The sequence below is a fragment of the Callithrix jacchus genome, chromosome 7 (genome assembly GCF_049354715.1).
Source record: "Callithrix jacchus isolate 240 chromosome 7, calJac240_pri, whole genome shotgun sequence".
NCBI classification, from domain to species: domain Eukaryota; kingdom Metazoa; phylum Chordata; class Mammalia; order Primates; family Cebidae; genus Callithrix; species Callithrix jacchus.
This window is the reverse complement of record NC_133508.1, coordinates 46,555,764-46,579,913: the sequence shown is the minus strand read 5'-3', so window position 1 is coordinate 46,579,913 and position 24,150 is coordinate 46,555,764. Positions and strand designations below refer to the sequence as shown.

At 38.6% G+C, this 24,150-nt stretch overlaps 1 protein-coding gene across 9 annotated transcripts in view; it reads left to right on the top strand.

The window, feature by feature from the left end:
* Positions 1 to 24,150, top strand: part of RERE (arginine-glutamic acid dipeptide repeats) — a 466,088-nt gene that overhangs the window by 101,560 nt on the left and 340,378 nt on the right. The window contains exon 1 of one of the 9 annotated variants that reach the window (XM_078330297.1): positions 15,324 to 15,743. The exons of the other annotated variants lie outside the window; for them this stretch is intronic. The gene's annotated coding sequence lies outside the window, so the exon portion shown is untranslated. Of the gene's footprint in view, positions 1 to 15,323; positions 15,744 to 24,150 lie in introns of those variants that run through there. 9 annotated transcript variants of the gene reach the window in all.

The following is a 24,150-nucleotide window of genomic DNA, read 5'->3' as shown; positions in this document are numbered from 1 at the left end:
AAATGTTGCAGCCTGCTTTTAGAGTACCAGATGAAGAGAATCACCCAGCATTTAAAATCACCCAGCAAAATATGTAGGACTAAACTTCACCATTGATAAAATTCAGCCACAGCTTTATTCCCAGAACGAAACAAAAAAATTCAGCAGTCCACTGCGTTGAGGTTGGTGATCCCATTGACTTGCACCATTTCTCTTTTCTCATGAAATATAAGGCATTTCTGCCTTTGCTGTGTAATTTGCTTGATTTTCTTCATTTTTGCCACACTTTGATGTAGAAACAGGCACACTACTTCAGCTGGTCGGGACTAACAACCAATAGGAAGAAAGGCAAAATTCTTATCTGTTTTTTAAAGAAAACTTGTCAAGTTCTAGAATAATAACTTTAGAATTTATGATTTTAGGAACTTCTATGAAAGTCCTAATGTTTTCTAAGGTAAATTGGCTGCTCACTTTCTTTCAAACATTGTACTTGCTCTTATTGTTACTCTCACATCTTCTTTAGTAAAGAAATGGCGGACATAACAGGGATACTATTGGTAAAACAGATGTTTCTTACTTGAAATTGCATGCACTTATGGTCTTGTGTGTTAACCACTCTTAACAACTGTGTTTACTATTGAAACTGGAAATACAGGCTTTGATTATAGTTTTTCTAGCTTGTCTTGTACTTCTCCTGTAAATGGATTATTTTTAGTTTAAATTTTTGCTGCAAGCCCTTTTCCTCTAGTTAATTGACTCTTCAGTCACCACTTGCAGTGCACATGTCAGCATTCTCATGGACATTAAATACACACAATATAGACAGCACAAGGGCATTTTCTATGTGAATTACTGAACTCTTTTGATGACTTTTAATGCTGAAAATGGGATCTGTCCTGGTTACCTTCCAATCCTCTAATGAAATTTAGGGAATGTATTTCTATCTCTTTTCGGAGTTTCTCCTGATAGCTGTTGGTGGTCACTGTAAAATTATCCGTCTGAAACTCAGCAGATTGCAAATGAAATAGGAATCTCAGTATTTGTTTTGCTACTGCCTAATGATACCTCTGTTTGAGTCATTGAATACTTTTAAAGCATAACCTTTGAAGTGTGTTTCCACATCTTAATTTGCCACTTGGTACATTTAGTTCTAACAGACCATAACTAAAGCAAATTTTGTTTCATGAGAAACTGCTTGCCAAGCGTTAATTTAGGTCTTCTTAGAGGATTATTAATGAACTTGTGAAGTGTATATAAGCACTTTTTATTGACAAAACAATGGCATTAAAATTCAGCAGTATTTCAGTCAATGACAAGGCATTATTGTGTTTGAGAGATACTGAAAACTACCACTGTTGACCTAATGATTAACTTGGAATTTAGAATATCCTTGATTTTCCTTTCTCTATCCATCTTATTCTTACTCTCTTTTTCAAAAACCATTAGCTGACTATGAAACATAGCTATGAATAAACAAATAGGTAAAATGATAAAAATGATTTTAAAAATTCATGTTAAGTTCTTTGAAGCTGGATGATATATTTATACTTTTGCTTACTTCTATCTTTTAAAAGCTGTTACTTTAGTTAATGATATATTTCTCATTTATTCATACTAAAATCATAGTGATTGAGTTAATTATTTTTTAAAATTGTGATTGCATGTGTTTTTCCTTTCTTTTTTGTATAAGATTATTATTATTGAGGGACCAAATTTCAGGATTCTTACTAGCAGGTTGCAAAAGGTAGTACAACCTGCCCTCTGAAAAAAAATAAATTTCAGTCTGACACCTATGTCTAAAAAGATTGATTACTTCTTTGGCTAGGTTCCCCCACTTTCTTGTTTTTCATTTTGAAATTTTATTAATCTCTTAACCAGGTGATCAAAGTACATAGGTTGGTGATTTTTTTTTTAAAAAGGTAGCTAAGAACTTCTGGGAACATTTTTGTTAATTTTTAATTTCATATTTTTTTTTCTACATGATATATGTGCATGGACTTAATCAAACGGTGGTGAACTGTCTATTTTTTAAATTTGTTTATTTTAGTAGTTCTAACCCTCTCATCCTTGAGTTCCACTTCTCAGAAGTAAACTGTTTTAACTTTAAAACAGTTTTTTGTCACTTATCTTACTATTGCTAAAGGACATGCTTATGTTTTATTTTTATTTTTTGAGACAGAGTCTTGCTCTCTGCCCAGGCTGGAGTGCAGTGGTGCAGTCTTGGGTCACTGCAGCCTTGACCCCACAGGCTGAAGTAGTCCTTCACCTTCCCAAATAGCTGAGACCACAGGTGTGTGCCCCAACACTTGGCTTATTAAAAAAAATTTTTTTGTAGAGATGAGATCTTGTAGTGTTGCCTAAGCCAGACTTAAACTCCTGAGCTCAAGTGATCCTGCCACCTTGGCTTCCCAAAGTGTTAGAATTATAGGCATGAGCCACCATGCCTGGCTTTTTTATCTTTTCTTTTGTCCTTTTATTTTATTTTATTTTTTTGAGACAGGACCTTACTCTGTTACCAGGAAGGAGTGCATTGGGTTGATCACAATTCACTGTAGCTTCAACCTCCATGGCTGTAGGGATCATCCTACCTCAGTCTCCTGAGTAGCTGGGACCACAGGTGTGAGCCACTGTGCCTGGCCTGTTTTTATTTTCTATGTTAGACATCACGTGCCGAGTTTACCCAATGAATAATGAGGATTTAGCTTTTTATGTTCCACCGCCCGCCACAGGTCTTACTTTGTCACCCAGCCTGGAATCTAGTGACATGATCATGGCTCACTGTAGCCTCTACTTTCTGGGCTCAAGCAATCCTCCAGCCTCAGCCTCCTCAGTAGCTGGAACTTAAGGGATGCAGCACTACACCTGGCTAATTTTTGTATTTTTTGTAGAGATGAGGTTTTGCCATGTTTTCCAGGCTGGTCATGAACTCTTGAGCTCTAGCAGTCTGCCTGCTGTGGCTTCCCAAAGTGCTGGGATTACAGACCTTAGCCACCTTGTCAGGCCTTCACCTTTTATATCTTCTACTTTCTTCTCCTCCTCCTTTAACTTCCCATTGTGGTAATATCACCATTTGTGGTTAAATTAGTACTGAATGTTTATATTATCATAGGCATGTATATGTTGTTACAGTTTGAAACAAATATTGTGGTATGATTTAATTCCATTTCTTGTATAACTTGTTTCTTTCCTGGAATTAATAATTGTATCTTTTGATTCTTTGTTTTGTTTTGTATATCCCTCTCTCTAAATCACCCTTACATTTTCCAATAGACCTATTTAAACTCCTCTCAATGTAATGGAAAACATTAATCTATAGATCACCCTTGGTGCTGTCCTCCTGGAACCCTTTGCCTCATTTTGGTGTCTAGATCTGCCACTGAGTTGTTGAAAGGAGTCTTCCCTTTCACGTGACTCTGAGATCATTTTTCATGGGTTCTTGGTTGGTTCCCTCTTCATTTGTGAAGTATTTTCCTGAGATGGGTACATGGGAAGTAAATGTTTTGAGGCTGTGTGTGTCTGAAAATGTACTCATCCTTGATTATCTCACAGTTTGTCCAGGTATAGAATTTTAAGTTGGCTGGGTGCAGTGGCTCATGCCTGCAATCCCAGCACTTTGGGAGGCTGAGGTGGGTGGATCATGAGGTCAAGAGATCGAGACTGTCATGGTGAAACCTCATCTCTACTAAAATCCAACAAACATTAGCTGGGTGTGGTGGTGCGCACCTGTAGTCCTAGCTACTCAGGAAGCTGAGACAGGCGAATTGCTTGAACCGGGAGGCCGGAGGTTGCAGTGAGCTGAGATTTCACCACTGAACCCCAGCCTGGTGACAGATTGAGACTCTGTCTCTCTCAAAAAAAAAAAAAGAATTTTAGGTTGGAGGCTATTATCCTCCACTCTATTGGCTTTTAATTTTCAGAAAAGAAGCTGAGCATAATACAGTGTACACGAAATGGAAAGCCATTTTAGGATGAGTTGGTATTTGAGTGATGCCCTTGGAAAGATTAAGTTATTAGAGTGATGTCTTCTGAACCGTAAGGGAAAAGATAAAGTTGAGAGAATTTCATTTTACTCCCATCTGTTAAATGGCAATAGTTCAATCCTCTCTAGGGATATTGGAAAATAAATATTTAAAAATTTAAAGGTAGCTATAAGTATCAAATGGAAAAATCACTTCTTGGGGGTAAATGGCAAACTTTGTGGTGATAGCCATTTATGTTTGTATTTTTTTTATTTTTATTTTTTTTTAAAGATGGGGTTTCACCATGTTGGTCAAGCTGGTCTTGAACTCCCGACCTCAGGTGATCCGCCCACCTTGTCCTCCAAAGTGCTTGGATTACAGGCGTGAGCCCCGCCCCTGGTCTTATGTTTGTATTTTAAAGCACTTTATTATGATAGGATTTTTCCAGTCACTACCCTTTAAAAGCCAAATGAATTTTAAATTCATCTAATATGTGTATTTTAATATTAATTTTTATTTTATTTAATATGTAATATCTGATATTAGCCTTTTAATATTAATTTTTTGGATTAAAGTTTTCATAATATAACATTTAATTCCATTTAAAATGGAGTCCACAATGAAAAAGCCTCATTTTGATTGCCTGTGTAAGCTAAGTATAAAGAACGGAATCAGCAAATCATAATTTTTGAAATAAAATACCTTTAATGTTAGATATGTTGTGAATGTTGAGCACTGTACTTGAAGTTTGTAATTATTATTATTATTATTTTTGAGTTGGAGTTTCATTCTTGTTGTCCAGGCTGGAGTACAGTGGCACAATGTTGGCTCACTGCAGCCTCTGCCACTCAGGTTTAAGTGATTCTCCTGTCTCAGCCTCCTGAGTAGCTGGGACTACAGGTGCCCACCACCATGCCTGGCTAATTTTTATATTTTTAGTAGAGACAGGGTTTCATCATGTTGGTCAGGCTGGTCTCAAACTCCTGACCTCAGGTGATCCGTCTGCTTCAGCCTCACAAAGTGCTGGGATTACACAAAGGCATGAGCCACCGTGCCAGGCCAAAGTTTTTAATTATTAAAAAAATTTTCTTAAAAGCAGAAACCAACCATTTTGTAAGGGATACAATTTTTTTTTAAGTTAATCTGTCCTTTTTGGCAAGAATTTGCATTCCAGAAAGTGTCATTTTTAGGTTTGATTGTAATAATTAATATTAGTATAATGATTAAAATGGAGATAATCAATAGAAAACATGTACAAAATGGCAAGCATCAATTCTTAACCCACTGCTAATTGTTTCTAGGAGGTTGTCTTAGCATTGGTTACTATGGTTTTTTTCTTAGCCTTTATAAATTATCACAAAAGACAAACTGTTCCTCCTCCAGTTACTAAATTAGTTCCTATTTAATGTTGAAAGGTATCTTGCAAGATTTATGATTCAGATTTTATAACAAGTCTTGTTTTAGGATAATGCGTTTTTCTAGTTATATGGCTACCTTTTTGGCCTTTTCTCTAGGGACATTAATCCTTGGCTGGAAAGAATAAACTGTAGTTCCTCCGTAGCAGCTGACTACAGACTGCAACCATGACGCCTTAGGCTGTTAAAACAAACATTTCTCAACCTTATAGCACAGACTTCCTGTTTTTAAAGCTTTTCTGACCTTCCTAAGAAAAAGACCAATATAGCTATGGTTACATCCTGGTTTGTTTGTTTTTTTATTTAAAAAAACTATTGAATTTTTCTAAAACCCTTGAGTATAAAAGTGATTAATGCACCAAAAAATGTAAATAGCACAGGGCTCATGTCTGATCTTTGCTAGGCCTTCAATAAAAGATAATAGAACCAGGTTGGCTTTTAATGCATCTCTGTTTGTTCAATGTCTGCTACAATTGGAATGTCAGGAAAATCTCACATTAAAGGATCTGCCCTATTCTGGAGAGACTGTAAAGGAAGCATTTGGCAGTCATTTCCTTTCACTTATGAGAATGAACATGCTTTACATTATAATCGATTAAACATACCAGAGTCAGCTGATAGGGCTCTCATATTTTTCACTGTAGAGTCGGCTTGCTCTGAAGATTGGAGGGGCTGATCAGTGTTTAGATTTTATTGTTGGAATTAATCAGATGATGTAAACGTTAGAAGTTAGCCCGGATCTTCCTTTGTACTCAGTTGTTTCCTGCAGCCCAAGTATTTGCTCTTTGAGTTAAATTTAAACCCCAGAATGTATGTTCAGCATTTGTCTGTATGACAGTCTCACTCACCTCTAATCCCTTCAAAAGAAAACACAAGAAACCACCCTGTGTTGTGTAGGTTAAACATTCTTGAAACTGGCTTTTGTTTTTTATTTTAGTCAAAGTATTATACAGTGTTTGAGTGCATATGTATGTGTGTATATGTGTGTGTATATATATTTTTTTTTCTTTTTTTGAGACGTAGCCTCTTGATTTTTGTTTTCGCCAATGTATTATACAGTGTTTGAGTGTGCGTGTGTGTGCGTGTGTGTGTGTGTGTGTATGTGTGTATGTATATGTATATATATATTTTTTGAGATGTAGTCTCACTCTGTTGCCCAGGCTGGAGTGCAGTGGCGCGATCTTGGCTCACTGCAACCTCTGTCTCCTGGGTTTGAGTGATTCTCCTGCCTCAGCCTCCCGAGTAACTGGGACTACAGGCGCACGCCACCACGCCCGGCTGATTTTTTGTATTTTCAGTAGAGATGGGGTTTCACTGTATTAGCCAGGATGGTCTCGATTTCCTGACTTTGTGACCTACCCTCCTCAGCCTCCCAAAGTTCTGGGATTACAAGTGTGAGCCACTGCGCCCAGCCGAGTGTATATTTTTAACTGGAGTCTTCTGGCATTTTTTAGACAGCAGTTATTGGCTTTTAGGCAGACAGTTCCTGGATCAGTAATGATCACTAATGACCTCTGATGTTCAGACTGGCAGATGGTACTCAATTTAATTTTTTGAAACATTATTTTTCATGTATATACTTTTTCTGAAATACGTGTGTAATTTTATTTTAAAATATTTTCATTTATTGGAGATACAATACTAGAGAAAACATGTACCAATAATAATAAAGGGCAAAATGATATTTTGAATTTGTATACATTATTTTAGTCATACAAATATCTATCTGGTTAATATTTTGAATTCTTAGGACATTGATTCCAGTTGTGGTTTTGAGTTATCCTTAAGATTACTTCCAATACATTTGGCTGGATCTCCAAATTTATTTTATCATATATCATCAGTTCAAAATACACCAGGGGCCTCATTTTAAACATCCCATTGAGACCCTGAGTCCCTGAGCTCTTTGTTCCACAAAACTTTTTGTTTTTTAAATCTGTAACACTTTTCCAAATGAGAAATTCCTCTTAACTCTGCTTTGCTTTTTCAAGGTATCACTCTATTGGAATTTAATAATTTAATTTATACAGTCTGAGATCTCTAGTGAGTTTTGAAACAGAAATGAAATTGTCCTTAAAAATATTTAAAGCATATGCTATCTAAGAGGTCTTGCTCTCTGTCTGAAGTTGGTTTAAGGCTTATTTTAGATCCTACATCCGAGATGGCTGCACACTTCCAAAAACTAAAACCTCCAGGCCTGACCTTTGATTGATGGCTAATGTCAGAATGGTTTGCTGTGATGCCCACAGGAGCCTGGTGCTTCTGTTCTCTGTTCTTGTAAAAGTGAATTTGGTACTGAAAGTTGTATTTTTTTATCTAATGTATTTTTATAATGCTTGTAATTTATTTCATGAAATAATACTTTAAATCTTAGCAGTTTATCACTCCTTTTTTTTTTTTTTTTTTTTGAGACAGTCACAGTCTGTCACGTAGGCTGGAGTGCAATGGCTGGATCTGGGGTCACTGCAACCTCCGCCTCCCAGGTTCAAGCGATTCTCTTGCCTCAGCCTCCTGAGTAGCTGGGATTATAGGCATGTGCCACCATGCCCAGCTAGTGTAATTTTAGTAAAAATGGGGTTTCACCATGTTGGTCAGGCTGGTTTTGAATTTACAGCCTCAAGTGATCCACCCGCCTTGGCCTCCCAAAGTGCTGGGATTACAGGCGTAAGCCACTGTGCCTGGCCTATCACTCATAAATATATGTTTGGGACTATGTTGAAAAGTAAAACATAAAGGAAAGTTGTACTTAATGCTCAACCTAATGTTTATACCTATGTTATTTCATAAAGTGTCCTATTCAGAGTTTTACTAAGGGCCAGTGTGTCTTGTTTTTGTGTTTCTTTTTAATAATCTGGTGTTATTTCTCATTATTTTCCAAGAGTATATTATGTAGATTGTAGCAGTATTTATTTAGAAATTAACTCATACATTTTATTACTAAATATTAAAGAGTAAATACTAAGATTATCCATTACCAGACATAAAAACTCAAGTGAGTTTATCTAATACTCATGGAGTATTTGACTAATCATTGTAACATTATTATAATGTGTTTATAGTTCTCTGTGTCTTTTCTGTGGATGTAATTCTCACCAACCTAATTGATTTAATATTTTATATTTCTGTGTAGCACTTTTACCTACAAAGAAGCATATGTGGAGAATAGATCATAAATATTGACTGAATGGAAAGTGATATAAATAATGGATAGGTAATTAGGAAGGTTATTTAAAAATGTATGTTAATATATGCCTGACCTTGATTTGCATTTAAGACTTGTGAACTATGGATTAGATGATAGTTACCTATTACCAAAATAAAATAATATGAATCATTCAGTAGTATTGAAAGCTAAGAGGTATTTGAAATTTTAATGTGCTGATTCTGATTTCACATATGTTTTAGAATGTAAGTCGTAATAGAAAGGGCATGCTCTTAATACTTACACCAGGGCAGCAGATGTATCCTGGGACTGTGCTGAGAAAACCAGAACATGGGGGAAGAACATTTTGATTTGGTTTGGGATTATTTAAGAGTGTCTGTGGAATGCCATTATGGAAGAACTCACAGGGCATTTGCAAATGTGGGCCTCTTGCTAAGAAGCAAGCTCAGCTGGAAAAATCAAATTTTGGAATGATAACACAGAAGCAGCTTGAGAGTGACTCTCTTCACTTATGAGAGATGACAGAGTGTGGTAAGAGGAGGCTTGACAGGGACTACCTGTACGTAGGAGTAGTCATGGAAAGAGAGAGAGAATGGCTGGCCAGAAAGGTAAGGAGATCCAGGAGAGAGCATAATCCAAAACCAAACCAACAAAAAATGAGAATGAGAGTATGGGAATAGTGTAAGTTTAAGTTGTACGGCTTTTGGATGGCTCTTTGACTCTGTGAAAAAGTGCATATTCATTGAACTAGGGATTCCTTCACTGTAGAAATACATATATGCACAAAGAGGTTTGTTGTATCACTGTTTATAAGAGCAAAAAAAGAAAATGACTCAGTAAGGGGCTTGTTATATAATAATTATGGGACTCCTACATTGTTCAGTTCTATGCAGCTATAAACAGGAATGGGATGTTAATGGTCTGCTGTAAAGTGAGAGAAGTGAGTTGCTGTGTAGCATAAATAGTAGGATTTCATCTTTGTGACATAAAATCAATAAGTGAACCCTCAAATGAATATATATGCTTTTATGTATGTGTGCATGCTTTTGTACATATGTTCTAGAGGAGAGCCTGGCAAACCTTCAGCCTATTACATGGAATTGCTGGATTCTTTTCTGTAGGAACATATACTTTAAAAAAAATCTAAAATGGGGCTGGGTGCGGTGGCTCACCTGTAATCTTAGCACTTTGGAAGGCCGAGGTGGGTAGATTGTTTGAGCTCAGGAGTTCAAGACCAACCTGGGCAACGTATTGAGATCCTGTCTCAATAAAAGAAAAAAAATTTTTTTAAATCTAAAAGTTTCAAAAACTTTATATTTTTCTTTTTTTTTTTTTTGAGACAGAGTGTCACTCTCTTCCCAGGCTGGAGTGCCCTGGCACAGTCTCAGCTCGATGCAACCTCTGCCTCCCAGATTCAAGCAGTTCTCCTGCCTCAGCCTCCTGAGTAGCTGAGATTACAGATGGGTGACACCACGCGCCCAGCGAATTTTTGTATTTTTAGTAGGTTGGTCAGGCTGGTCTTGAACTCCTGACCTCATGATCTGCCTGCCTTGGCCTTCCAAAGTGCTGGGATTACAGGTGTGAGGCACTTCGCCTGGCCAAAAAATTGTATATTTTTCTTTTAAAAACTCTAGATTTTTTGTTGTCTAGTGATATTTGGTGAGTTGGACAAGGAAAAGAAGTAGATAGTTTGCTTAAAATTGAAATTCCATGTAGTGTAGTACGTTTTCATGCTGCTGATAAAGATATACCAGAAACTGGAAAGAAAAAGAGGTTTAATGGACTTACAGTTTCACTGGGGAGGCCTCACAATTATGGCGGAAGGCAAAGAAGAGCAAGTCACGTCTTCTGTGGATGACAGCAGGCAAAGAGATAGAGAGCTTGTGCAGGGAGATTCCCGTTTTTAAAATCATCAGATCGCCTGGGCTCAGTGGTTCACACCTGTAATTCTAGCATTTTGGGAGACCAAGGTGGGTGGGTCAGGAGTTTGAGACAAGCTGGCCAACATGGTGAAACACCATCTCTACTAAAAATACAAAAATTAGCTGGGCATGGTGGCATGTGCCTGTATTCCCAGCTACTCAGGAGGCTGAGGCAGGAGAATCACTTGAACCTGGGAGGCAGAGGTTGCCATGAGCTGAGATCATGCCACTGCACTCCAATCTGGGCTACAGAGTGAGTTTCTACCTCAAAACCAACAACATCATCAACAAAAACAAAACCATGAGATCTTGTGAGACTTAGTGTGAGGAGGACAGCATGGGAAAGACCCACCCCCATGATTCAGCTGACTCCAACTGGGTCCCTCCCATAACACATGGGAATTATGGGAGCCACAAGATGAGATTTCAGTGGGGACACAGAGCCAAAGCATATCATTCCATATTCTGTGTAGGACACTAGTTTCATCTTATCCTTGGAAGTATGTTCCAAGGCCCCAGTGGGTTCCTGAAACTGGATAGTACAGAATCCTGTTTTTCTATTTTCCTATACATACCTACCTGTGATAAAATTTAACTTGTAAGTTAGGAAAATTAAGAAATTAACAATAATTACAAATAAAATAGAGCAATTATAACAATACATTGTAATGAAAATTATATGAATGTGGCCTCTCAAAGTATCTTACTGTACCATATTCACCTATTTTTGAACCATGGTGGACAGTGAGTAACTGAAGCCTTGAAAAGTGAAATTGTGGATAAAAGGGGAGTACTATGATACAAATCAAATCCTCTCCACCCTAGCATCCTATGCAGACATAGCTAACTGATACTAATACAACCCTTGATTGAGTCACTGTTTGCTTGATAACTTTTGGGTGTACTTTTGACATTTCGACTCTGGAGTGAGCTAAATTACTTGGTCTGAGTAGTTGTACTGGATAATGCTATAGGAAAAAAGGTTGGTTGTCTCTAATTTGATAGTTATAATTTTGACACTTATTAGTGTTATTAAATGAGTGCTACTGTTTAAACTTTCATGTAAAAATGCAGTCTCTCTGCTGCCTCGGTGGTCTTGGGAATGCCTTGGTGGTCTTGGGAAGTGGTTCAGAGTTGCCATCTTTAGAAGATACAGCTAAGATTCTTCCGTTGCTGTGACAGAGCAGAGTGGTGGAGAGAGTACATGCAGGGTGGTTGCTCCAGGTTAAGGGTCTGGAATACTGTGTGTCCTGTTCAGCTAATGCTGAGGTTACATTTCACATTTCCCTTGTGTGCTGTTCCTGGTCATAGCTTTAATGTTAGTTTAACTAGACTTTCTATTTAATTATAACTGTTAGGATAAAGTCAGATGTCAGCTCACTTGGCTGCATGCTTCGGCCTGTAGAATATGGAGTGCTTTGCTTACAGCCACATCTGTTGTCTCCTCTCATTATCTGTTAATGGTACTCAACTTGACAGGGTTGTTTTGATAAATGGTTGGTGTTATGGAAACCATGAGCTGGAATTTTTGTGGAGTGGAGCTTAGGACAAAAAGAAGCAATGACGCAGACCAGGTCAGGGAGATAACAAGGAATCCCTTGTGGAATGCTGACAGTAACAATGAGTATTAATTTGGGAGGGATATGGCATATCTAATATTTTTTCATTTATCTTGCATAATTTTTTCTTTTACTTTTTCATGTGCTCATGTGCAAAACACCTGAAAAATTGTAGTTCTTGTTGTAATAACTTTGATTTCTCCTCTTCACAAAGTAATTTACAAACTCATACTAATGAGGGTTAAAACAAATATTTCAGTTTGAGGAATAGAATGTGGGGTGTGCAGTGGTCAGCCACCATTGCGTTCCTTTTTGGCAAGATTCCATGTCAGAGAAATAGAGGTCTGTTATTTAGAGAAAAAAACCTGAAAATAAAGTAAGTTCAGTGTAAAAGGGAGATAAGAATGAATTCCCCTCATTCACAGCAGAATTTGATAGTACTTTTGCATTTTGAGAAGGTTTGAAGATAAACTAGTGTATAAAACACTTTCTAAGTTTTATATTCTGTTTATATTGCTCTGTGTATGTACAAGATTTAGTCCTCTGTCCAGTTTACCTGTGGCTGTTTGCATATCCCTTAATGGCTGGGTAATAGGAACAACTTGGCTTGAATAAACTAGCGATGGCTTCTATACTTCATTAACTCTTAAAAAAAATTGTAGCTTGGGAATAGGACCCTAGTTAGAATCTCTGTGTTTTTGAGTAACCCCAGGCACAATTATTTATATCTTTATGAAATAGGGATACAAATCCTCATTTTATTAGACTTTTTTCTTTTTCTGTGTATTTTTAGAGACTGGATCTTGATATGTTGCTAGACTCAAACTCCTGGGCCCAAAGGATCCTCCTGTCTCAGCCTCCTGAGTGGCTGGGGATAGAAGAGATTCTTATTTGCATAGGTGCTACTTATTTGAGATAGGCTTCTTTGTGCCAAGAAGTGTACAGAGAATATATGGAGTAAAAGCAGTGTTCTTGACCTCAGTTCATTTATTCATTGCACAGATTTGTGTAGCTGACACAAATCTATATGATGAACACACATATAGAACTTTCTCTGTAGAACTCTATGGAACTGTTTAGAAGGCGCTATAAGCGTTAATTTAAAAAAATCACACCAATGAATTACAAACTGGTATCAATGCTCTGAAGGAGGAACACAATTCTGTGAGAACTTATAACAAGGGAACTTGGCCTAGAATGGGGCCTCTGGGGAAGCTTTTCTGAAAATGTGATGTTTGACCTGAGATCTGAAGGATGCTTTAAACTATCTGTGAGTGGCTGCTGGGGGCTGCAGGGAGATTATTCCTGCTCTAGTGGGAAGAAGCATGCTGGCATGTGGTAGAAATCCCTATTTACCTGGGGGAAGTGGAAAAACTGGTGTAACTGGAAGGTTGGGGGCTGGGTGCAGGTTGGATTAGCATTGGGTGCAAGATAAGCACAAAAGAATTTAAGTGTCATAAAATGCTGTCAAAGCATTTAGAATCCCTGAGAGACTAGGTACAGTATGAATTCAGAATACAGCAGTTTGCTACTTCTCACCAGCCCTTTCCACCTCAGTGTAAACCAGCACTTTAAAAATGGTCTGTAGAAAAGAAAAAAATCCTTTCAGCCTGTGCCGTGTATCTGGATGAAGCTGGTTAGAAAATTGAAGTGTGTCCAAGTACAGGAGTAGCTTTGTAGCAAGGCTTTAGGATCAATTTCATCTCTGACATATATGGAGTAATCTCATAGCCACTTGGTTATGAAGCAGATTTTCAAGTCACAGATCCCCCTAAGGATGGTTTTACTGAGGAATGGTGTTTAGTGGAGCTTATAGCAGTGCTACATTTACACTACAGACCACCTCTTATTTGTATTGATCACAGCCACCTTTCAGGGTGGCAAAGACATTGTGCCTCATCTTACTCTCAGTACATGTGCTGTGTTAGGAGTTTTAGACAGATATTTCTGTCTCCTGTAGAATAACTTAATTTGTCTATTAAAAGAGATCAACCGAGTTATCTTTAAATAGCAAATGTGCATGTACATGTTTGTTTGGCTATCTGTGGCAACAAGGCAGGACCCCTGGTTTCTATTTAGCCTGGTCCCACCCCCATCTTATTGAGAGACTATAGGCAAATCACTTTAATGATTTCTAAATCATTAGTCTGTCTAAATTTCTCTGCTTATTAGAAAGAGGGTACCTGATTATACAGCCACTTTATGGGGCCTTGGAAAGTCTAATTAACATTTATGAAGCTATTTGAGAGTTCCATGAAACTTGCCTGGAAGGGGAAAGGTGTAATAGTGAAGATACCAGAAGTAATCATTTAAATTTTGAGCTTATACCTTTCTAATTTGGGTTGACACTGAGTGAACTTAATACTTAGAATTTGAAATTTATAGGAATACATTTTAAAAATTCCTATAGGATGTCTTATTTGCGAGTGCAAAATGATCTTAGCTATCACCACTAGAGATATGGTTTAAATGTAGTTGGATTTAATTTTAATAAAATTTAGGAAGTTGATATATATATTTTACTAGACTTAATTGGGGGTGGGTAAGTAACTAGTTTGAAATTAACAGTTGGTAATCTTAAAATGCACTTAAAAATTGAATTAATTAGGGAGTCTGGAATCTGGTAGCCGGTAGGTTACATATTTATTTAAAGCCACGTGGTAAGGAATGTGCATTTATTTTGTTTCCTTATTAGATGGATTTAAATCATGCACAGTTTAAGCTATATCTTGTCTAACAGATAGATCATTATTTACTTGTGGAAAAGGAATCGGTGAGATTTTTAAACAAATGACTTACAGAGAATTCTTAATGTGAAAGGAAAACTGGGGTCAGAAATGTTGTTTGACACCAAACAATGCTGCTTTCTCCCGGTGCATCTTTGAAGCAAGTGTTTAGCTTGTCTGTGATTGTTGGTTGTTTCATCTGCATTTGTTAGACGTCAGAGGTGGTTGGTATTAATATTCCTGGCAGAAGCAGAGGCAGCTCTAGGATGTGTGAAATGCTGATCACTCACAGGGATGCGCTGCCTCTTTAATATCTTGCTTGCAGATGCATTTTCTAGCTGACCATGCTATTAAGAGCTGCCATCAATCACACAGGCTCCCAGTTCCGGCTGTCGGAGGGGAGGGAGGACTGGAGACGGTGGAGGGTGGCCAAGCAACGAAGGAGATAAAATTGCCGCTGGCATTGTGTGGGCGCGTGCCCGCAGCGGCGGCCAGCAGGGGCGCGCGCGGAGCGGGCTGGGCTCCAGCCCAGATTTTGCCGGCTGCCACAGTCTATAGAAGGCTGCTCTTTCTCTCCCAGTGTCTGGGTCACCGGCAAGTGGCAGTGCTGGCCCGGCTGCCCGGGCTGAAGGAGCACGAGCTGAGTGCTGCGGCTGCGGGCAGCAGGCGCGGGCCGCAGCGGCCCCATCCCTAGCCGCGGGCGGGGACCCGCGCGGCCACCGCCTCCCAGAGCCACCAAGACGCTGGGACCTGCGCCCCGCCCTGCCCTGTGGCCGTCCGGGCCTCCTTTTGTTTTAGCAAGTGTACTTCACTCCCCGAGCCCCCACCTGCCCGCCCGCGCTGCCCCTTCCTGCGGGCCGGGAGTTGGCGGGGCCCTGCACCGGAGGAGGAGGACCAGGCCGGCGGTCTCAGCTCCTGCCGCCAGCGGGCCGCAGGCAAGTGGCCGGCGGCCTCGTGCTGCGAGGGCGACGCGAGGCTTGGGCCAGAAAGTTGGACAAGTGGGGGTTGGGGGCTCTCGAGGTGGGTGCACGGAGCGTTCCAGCTGACCTTGGAAAGATGAACTCGGGTGTTCCTAAGAATGATGGTGGCTTTCCAGGAACGGGGATTCTGTATTTGCCGAGTCCCATTGCATTTCTGTTGGACTCACTAGTTTTGAAATAGCTCCAAACTCTGGAAATCGCAAATAAATCGAACTGAAAACATTTTTTGGGAGGGGGCGGGGCAGAGAAAACACTATTTAAATATACACGTATATGTATGCATTTTTTTCTTGTGAAAGGAAAGCGCTTTTGAAGCTGAGTGAAGTATAATGCTGAAGTCGCTGTTTGATCAGAAACTTCATTGCTTCACTGTGAAATAAATTGAAGTTTAAAAATAAAATGAATTTGATGGACTTCATTTGAGGCTACTTAAGTGACAAATGAAATTTTCTTCTTGGACCAAACAACTGTTATTTTGCCTGAGTTGCGCTAACATGCAGAGATAGTCATGAAGAAGATTGTTTTTCGTTTAAATTGTTAAAAGAATTTTTTGGTGTGAGGTGCTGTCTTCCTTGTTTCTCTTCTCTTGTTTACTCAACTCTTTTTTTCTGAAACTAGAGAGAGACCTGCTTGACCGCTTTTTGTTTGCTTAGAAAGAAACTCCTGTAATAGGTTACTTTGTTTTACTCTCAGCCTTTAAGCTTCCCCGGCGCACATGTGCCCCGCGCTCTGTGGGCATTGTTTGGCTGGGGGCCACTCAGCCGCACGGAAAATCTAAAAAATGGTCTGTGAATGAACACGGGTGCCTACAAAGGAATTTCATTTTCCCTTTGAAATTGTGTGCCTCTGTGTTTTAAGATTGAGACGCTGAGTAAAAGTTGAAAACAGATTTTACAAAGTCCTTACAATTCTGTGCCAAAATTAATGTTTTGAGTTCTGCGCCCCACCCCCCTTTTCTGGAAACTCCAAGTTAAAGGTAGACATGATTTGAAACCTTGCAGATGGGAACAATATCCCTTGTGAGCACGTTGATCTGTGGACAATTATTTCCAGAAGCACAACCTACTCTACATTTTTATGCATGTGTTAGATTTGGGCTCTAAGAAGCAGTTGCCTTTCTGAATATTTACATTTCCTAGTAAATTACACAGGGCAGATTTTTAACTTAACAGCAATTTCACAATAGTGTGGGGGCAGCAGATTTGAGCTTGTATTTTTTTTTTTTCTAACTGTGATTTAGTAGTGTTTAAACTATTTGATAAAGATCCCTGGGACTAGGTTTTTCAGTCCAGAGCATTTGAGTGCTCATTGTACTCTGGCTTGGGCTGGCGCTTGGCAGGCTGCACTTGAAATGTTATTTGATCTGGTTGCATGATAGAATTGACCAAGATTACACTTTTTTCCTCCCCGTGGCTGTTGAAAGCAATGCATCAACGAGAAGTGTTCAATAACATATTTAAAGACAACCCACATTCATTCACTCTAAGGTTTCTAGAAAAAGGCCTATTAGATTTTTGTCTTGTTTTGTGGTTTTCGCATTTATGAATTGAGGCGAGAGCTGACGTAATGTAGCTGTACCACTTCCTTTGTGTGTGTGTTTTTATAGCCCATAGGATATGTTCCAATCTACATGGTTGTGATTATTTCTGAAATGCCTGAAAGAGTGGGGGTGGGTGGGGAGAGAGAGAGAGAGAGAGAGAGAGAGAGAGAGAGAGAGAGAGAGAGTGTGTGTGTGTGTGTGTGTGTGTTTATTCCCCTCACCCCCATCCCAGTACTTTCAGCTATATGGCAATTTATTTTTTTACATTGTAGGTTAGGGAAGGGAAGACTCTGATGGTAAACCCCGCCAACCTGTCAGTAAGGTTCAGTGAATGGTCTGTGTGTGATACAGACTAGCTTTTCATTTTAATTAGTGCAACTGTGTACAGCTGTTAGGTCAGAATGCATTGGCTGCTTCTGCAGGGTAGTTTTATCTTACACAGGAGGTTTTATGGACTTGACTGGCTGTGTTTCTTAACCCCCCTCCCATGCCACCGTGCTTGCTTTTAAGCAAGTGATAGAACAAGACAGGCTTTTGTTTACTTATTTAATAGTTTACTTGTGAGTGATTTATTTTTGGTTCTGAGGAAATTGGTAAACCATGTAACTTATTAGTAGGTGTTATATTTACCATGCTTTTCCAAGGTCAAAGGGTTTTGCTTGCTATTGTCTAGTCTGAGAAGCTGATGGAGCCATCCATTTTATAATGACATAGGAAGCCAATGTTTTGTGTCAAAATGGACAATAAAAAATGGGTTCTTTGTTTGCTAGTTTAGGATTAGTTTGTAAAACTGAAACAGAAATAAAGCTAGCATCATTGGAGATAAGGTGGCTAGAATGTTTCCCCCTTGTCTCACCTCTTGTTACATTGTACAAAAGGACCTGAACAAGCCAATGAGCAACAGCAGTTTGGCCGTGGACTAGGTGGTAAATAGAAGCTTTTAGAAATGTCTGCTCAGGGGCATCTATGGCCAACTTTATACTTCATAGTATCATTGGTTTTAAGTTATTAGAAAGTATTTATGAGTAGATTTGAGTGTTTGAATATAGGCATGTAACAAAGTCAGGCTTTTCAGGCTGTAAAATAGTAATGTGACTGACATGGGTTCTCAGTGGTCTGGTCTCTTTACTGTCTGCTTTCCTTTTGAGGAGACACTACTGTCTAGAGCTGTTACCATTCACTGCGTTTTTAAAAAGGAGCAAAAGTCATAGAAACAAACTTGACTGAAGTCTGTTTATAACTAAAGCTTATGTTATAAATGTGGTACCTTTTTCAGAGACCCGGGTTTGCTGATAGAAGATGGGGGCTGAGGGTTGTTAGGGGGTCAGACCTTGTGGGTGTGGTTGGGTAGAAAGAGAGCTTGTCTCAGACTAAGATATTTTTTAATTAATTGGAGAAATTGGTCCATCTTCAGACAACGTAGAATCAAGCAATAGAGTGCAATATCTTCTAGAAAACGTGATAATTTCATTGTAACTTATGTAGAAAATGTTTTATCTATTTAAAAGAAATTAAAACAGATTGGCAACAGACTGCTGAATCCAAGGAAAATGGAGGGAAAAAGGTATTCTACATCCAGTTCAAACAGGTTATATCGCAAGTTCATTTGTAAGTTTTTTCAGATCATGTTATCCAATTCTACATATTAATGATGATTGGGGTCTTAGACTTGTCCTCTAAAATTGAATTAATCCATGAAATAGTTGACATACTTAAACATTTATAATAAAAAAAAATGTTGATGCTTAGTGAGTAGGAATATTAGCATAATTTAACTCAATTTTTAATATATCATGGAACTCTGGTATAATTCATTAATTTCTTCAGTAGTGGTAAATAACTCGGCTGTCTGAGTTTGAGTTCTATTCCTAGTTTTGCCACTTACTCACTGTGACACCTGGGGTGAGTTTTTTTAGCCTCTGTGACTGTTTTCTCATACCACAAAATAATGAGTCTACCTAGAGGGTATATGAAATGCTTAGGACCATGCTTAGGATGGGAAAATAGTGAATATTGCATATAGTGAGCACTAATTATGTGCTAGGTACTATTTTAGTTGCTGAAGGTAAGATGAAGCCTCTGTTCTCATAGCATTTATTTTCCAGTGGAGGAAGACAAGACAAATAAAAATGAGTGTGATGATTTGTGAAACTTACAAAAGTAATTTCTGAGCATATCAGTGAGCCATGATTGCGCCACTGCACTCCAGCCTGAGCAACAGAGCAAGACCCTGTCTCACTGAGGGGGTGGGAAGTAGAAAACATTTAATTTTAGAATATTAATCAGAAGCTGCTTGTTAAGATATTAAGAATATGATGGGTAAGTATAGGAGACCATTATAAAAGTAAAGTGCTGAGGCGGGGTGCAGTGGCTAACATCTGTAATCCCAGCATTTTGAGAGGCTAGCCTGGGTAACATAGCGAGACCCTGTCTCTATCTATTAAATAAAATAAAAATAGTAAAAGTAAGGTGTTTATGCTGTTAATGATTTGAAATAATCACTTGTTCTAAAGCTGAACAATTAGACTGTTTCTCATATGTTGTTTTCCACAAGATGCATGAGCTTTTGGAGTTGTAGTTCTAAGAAAGGTCCATTTATATGTGACTGATGGGCTTCAAAGGAATAAAAGGGTGTGAATATACTATGCATTTGAAAAATTGCTTAAGTCAAAAGCCTCCAGATGGTGTGTGCTGCTGTGTTCACAGCTGTATTTACCAGTAGCTCACCACATTATCTACCAATAATTTAAAAATAGCTGGGTAGAAACAGTAGTGTATTCAGGTCTATGCAGGTTTTGAATATCAACAACAGTAGCGACTTTACTTGTGTACTTAGCATGGGAAAATAGGAATATTGAATATAGTGAGCACTAATTATATACAAGGTACTACATATAAAGAGTAATAAAATGACAGTGAAGGTACCTACTTCTGCAGTTCTTAAGGATTTCTTAGTTGGGCCAATTTATATTGTACACAAACAACCTGAGTTTTATCTATAGAAGCAGATAACCAAGTTTTTTTTTAGTGTTGGCTGTGTCTCAGGAATGTGGCTAGAGAAATTCTGTTGATCTATCACTTAAAGATGTTTTTGTTGTTTTACTCACCAACTTTATTATTTTAAACATCTTAAAAAATGTTAAATACAGGCTGCTCTGCCTATGGAGTATCCATTCTTTATTCCTTTACTTTTTTTTTTGAGACACAGTCTCACTCTGTCATCAGGCTGGAGTGGAGTGGAGTGGAGTGGCGCAATCTTGGCTCACCACAACCTCTGACTCCCTAGTTCAAGCGATTCTCCTGTCTCAGGCTCTCAAGTAGCTGGGATTACAGGCATGTGCCACCATGCCCAGCTAATTTTTGTATTTTTAATAGAGATGGGGTTTCACCATATTGGCCAGGATGGTCTCTATCTCCTGACCTTGTGATACGCCCGCCTTGGCCTCCCAAAGTGCTGGGATTACAGGTGTGAGCTACTGTGCCCTGCCCATATCACATTTTCTTTACCCAGTCCACCACTGGTGGGTATCTAGGTTGATTCCAATAGTGCTGCAGTGGACATTTGAGTGCATGTGTCTTTTTGGTAGAACGATTTAATTTCTTTTGCATATATACCTGGTAATGGGATTGCTGGTTTGCATGACAGTTCTAAGGTTTTTGAGAAATCTCCAAAGTGCTTTGTACAGTGGCTGAACTAATTTACATTCCCACCAACAGTGTATAACTGTTCCCTTTTATCCACAGCCTCACTAGTGTCTTGTTACTTGGCTTTTTAATAATAGCCATTCTGACTGTCATGAGATGGTGTTTCATTGTCGATTTGATTTGCATCTCTCTGATGATGATTAGTGATGTTGAACATTTTATCTTATTTGTTAGCCGCTTGTATGTCTTCTTTTGAAAAGTGTCTGTTATTGCCTTTTGCTTCCTTTGTAATGGGGTTATTTCTTTTTTGCTTGTTGAATTGTTAAAGTTCATTATAGATTTTGGGTATTATACCTTTGTCAGATGCATGATATACAAATATTTTCTCCTATTTCATAGGCTGTTTACTTTGTTGGCAGTTTTATTTATTTATTTATTTGAGATGGAGTCTCACCCCATTATCCAGGCTAGAGTGCAGTGGTGCAATCTCAGCTCACTGCAACCTCCGCCTCCCAGGTTCAAGCGATTCTCCTGCTTTAGCCTCCTGAGTAGCTGTGATTACAGGCACCCACCACCATGCCTGGCTAATTGTTGTTGTGTGTGTGTGTTTGTTTTTTGTTGTTTTGGGTTTTTTTTTTTTTTTGGTTTTTTGTTTTTTAGTAGAGATGGAATTTCATCATGTTGGTTAGGCATTACCTCCTGACCTTAGGTAATCTGCCTGCCTGGGCTTTCCAAAGTGCTAGGATTACAGGTGTGAGCTACCATGCCCTGCCTTTGTTGATAGTTTCTTTTGCTGTGCAGAAGCTCTTTAATTTAATTAGGTCCCAGTTGTCAATTTTTTGTTTTTATTGCAGTTGCTTTTGAAGACTGAGACGTAAATTATTTCCCAAAGCCAAGGGTCAGAATAGTGTTTTTTAAGTTTTCTTGTAGGATTTTTACAGTTTGTGGGCCTACATTTAAATCTTTAATCCGCCTTGAGTTAACGTTTGTATATAGTGAAAGGTAGGGGTCCAGTTTCATTCTTCTGCATATGGCTAGCCAGCTATGCCAGCACTATTTATTGAATAGGCAATCCTTTACCCATTGCTTGTTTTTGTCAACATTGTCAAAGATCAGATGGCTGTAGGTGTATGGCTTTATTTCTGAGTTCTGTATTCTGTTTCATTGGTCTATGTGTCTGTTTTTGTGACAGTACCATCCTGTTTTGGTTACTATAGCCTTAGTATAGTTTGAAGTCCAGTAATGTGATGACACCAGCTTTTTGTTTTGTTTTGTTTAGGATTTTTTTGGCTCTTCGGGTTCTTTTTTGATTCCATATGAATTGATAGTTACTTTGTTTAATTCTGTGAAAAATGACATTAGTAGTTTGATAAGAATAGCATTAAATTTTTAGATTGCTAAGGAAAGTGTGGTCATTTTAATGATACTGATTCTTCCAATCTATGAGCATCAAATGTTGTTTTTCCATTTGTGTCATCTGTCATTTCTTTTTCGTCTCTTTTTTTTTGAGACGGAATCTTGTTCTCACCCAGGCTGGAGTGCAGTGACGTGATCTTGGCTCACTGCAACCACCACCTTCTGGGTTCAAGTGATTCTCCTGCCTCAGCCTCCTGAGTAGTTGGAACTACAAGTGTGTGCCACCATGCCCAGCTAATTTTTGTGTTTTTAGTAGAGTCGGGGTTTCACCATATTGGTCAGGCTGGTCTTAAACTCCTGACCTTGTGATCCACCCACCTTGGCCTCCCACAGTGCTGGGATTACAGGTGTGAGACCCATTCTTGGCCCATCTGTCGTTTCTTCTAGCAGTGTGTTCTAGTTCTCTTTGCTTAGATCTTTTACTTCCTTGGTTAGATGTATTACCAGATATTTTATTTCTTTATGGCTGTTATAAATAGGATTACATTCTTTTTTTTGAGACAGAGTTTTGCTGTTGTTACCCAGACTGGAGTGGAATGGCACGATGTCGGCTCACCGCAACCTCCGCCTCCTGGGTTCAAGCAATTCTCCTGCCTCAGCCTCCCGAGTAGCTGGGACTACAGGCATGCACCACCATGCCCAGCTAATTTTTGTATTTTTAGTAGAGACAGGGTTTCATCATGTTGACCACAATGGTCTCGATCTCTTGACCTCGTGATCCACCCGTGTTGGCCTCCCAAAGTGCTGGGATTATAGGCGTGAGCCACTGTGCCCGGCCAGGATTGCATTCTTGATTGGCTCTCAGCTTGAACATTATTGGTGTGTAGACTTGCTGCTGAGTTTTGTACATTGACTTTGTATCCTGAAGCTTTACTGAAGTTGTTTATTGTACCAGGAGTCATTTGATGGAGTCTTTAGGTTTTCTAGGTATAGAATCATATTGTCAGTGAAGAGCAATACCTTGACGACTACTTTTCCTGTTTGGATGCCCTTTTATTTCTTTCTGTTGCCTGATTGCTTTGGCTAGGACTTCCTGGATCTTTGAATGGAAAAGGAAAACTAAAAGTGCTGGAAAATGTAAGGATTAAAGCAATCTGATCTTTAAAAAAAAAAACAAAAACTAGTATTCTTCAGTTTTGCTAACAGGCCTAATGTTTAAGCAGTTATTATTAGATAAGTACTATTTTATTTTAGATGGTAGATTAAAACATTAAAATACTTAAAACAATTATTTATTAAATCAGTAGACTAGTTTTTAGAATGATTTTGGGTTTACAGAAAAATCGAGTAGAAAGTACAGAGTTCCTGTGTCCCCCCAATCCCCAGTTTCCCCTATTAACATCTTGAATTAGTTTGGTACATAGTTACTGTTGATAAGCCAATATTGATACATTATTGATACATTATTTATAATTAAAGTCTATAGCATACATTAAGGTTCACTCTTGGTGTTGTACATTCCATGGGTGAAGTGTTTGATGACATGTATCTTCCATTATAGTATCATATAGAATTTTTACTGCTCTGAACATACCCTATGTTCTCCCTATTACATCCCTCCCTCTCTGCCCGCAAGCTCCTGTCAACCACTGATCTTAGTTAATATCTCCATAGGTTTGGTTTTCCAGTTGTCATATAATTGTACTCATACAGTATGTATTCTTTTCAGATTGTTTTATTTCTCTTAGCAAAATGTACTTAAGGTTTCTCCAGGTCTCAGGTCACAACTTTTTATCACTGATAATATTCCATCATGTAGATGTACTAAGTATTTATCCACTCGCCTTCTGAAGGAAATCTTGATTGCTTCCAGGTTTTGGCAATTATGAATAAAGCTGCTTTCCAC